Source organism: Aplysia californica, unplaced genomic scaffold (genome assembly GCF_000002075.1).
Source record: "Aplysia californica isolate F4 #8 unplaced genomic scaffold, AplCal3.0 scaffold00401, whole genome shotgun sequence".
Taxonomy (NCBI): Eukaryota; Metazoa; Mollusca; class Gastropoda; order Aplysiida; family Aplysiidae; genus Aplysia; species Aplysia californica.
The window spans coordinates 187,051-188,041 of NW_004797671.1; the positions used below are offsets into that span (position 1 = coordinate 187,051).

The window sequence follows — 991 nt, forward strand, 5'->3', positions numbered from 1 at the left end:
TTAACATATATTGCATGAAAAGAAAGGAAGTAGTAAGAAAGGTTTTGAAAAAATGTGTATTCCAATGTGAAGCATTGGACTACTTTTTTGGAAATGCGCTATATAGATCTAAATGTTATATATTATTTTTATTAGATTATTTATTCGTTTCCTGAATTTAGAATTTGACAAAAAATTCCCGTCCTTCTTTGGCCTTTGTGATTATTTCACGGAGAAACGAAATAAATCTTCATAGCCGTCCTTCAAAGCGGAAGTGCTGAAACTGATATTTCGCTATGCGCATTTTGTTTTAAGAGTATAAATCTAGACTTTCTAAATTTTTAGATATCTCAAGATTTATTGCTCCATTCCAGTAAAGTTTAAAAACATAGAAGGCCAATGACTTTTAGTTGATGTTAATGCACCGATCATTCCTTTCATCGAAAGGAGGCCCAGCTAGTAATAGTAATAATAATAATAATAATAATAATAATAATAATAATCTCTCATATAGAGTCTAGTAACACTAGTAATGGTAATGGTAGTAATAGTAACAGTTTAAGCAATGCTTACAAAGTTAGAAGGAAGATGGAGATAATTGTGATAACAAAGTTCTTCTGTAAATAGTCCTAGTGATGTTAGCAGTAGGTACCGTTGTTTGGAATGATAACAGTTGTGAGTAGTGATGTTGATATACATTAGAAAAATCTATCAACGAAGATGACAATAATGTAAATGACGATGATGGTATGGTAATCGATAGATAGATAGGTAGATAGATAGATAGATAGATAGATAGATAGATAGATAGATAGATAGACAAAGAGAGAGAGAGAGAGAGAGGGAGAGAATAGATTACAAGATATTTATCTATTCTCCAGTTTTAAAAAACTACAATCATCCCCCACCCCAGACCCGTCGTCATAAGTAGAGTCCAGATCTATAGGAAAATAACAAAACAAAACAAAAACAAGAAAAAAATAAAAAAATAAAGAAATAAATTTTTACAAAT

The 991-nt window shown here is 30.4% G+C and overlaps 1 protein-coding gene across 3 annotated transcripts in view; it reads right to left on the reverse strand.

The window, feature by feature from the left end:
* LOC101846599 overlaps nucleotides 1-991 on the reverse strand; it is a 13,579-nt gene that overhangs the window by 11,772 nt on the left and 816 nt on the right. The window lies entirely within an intron of this gene.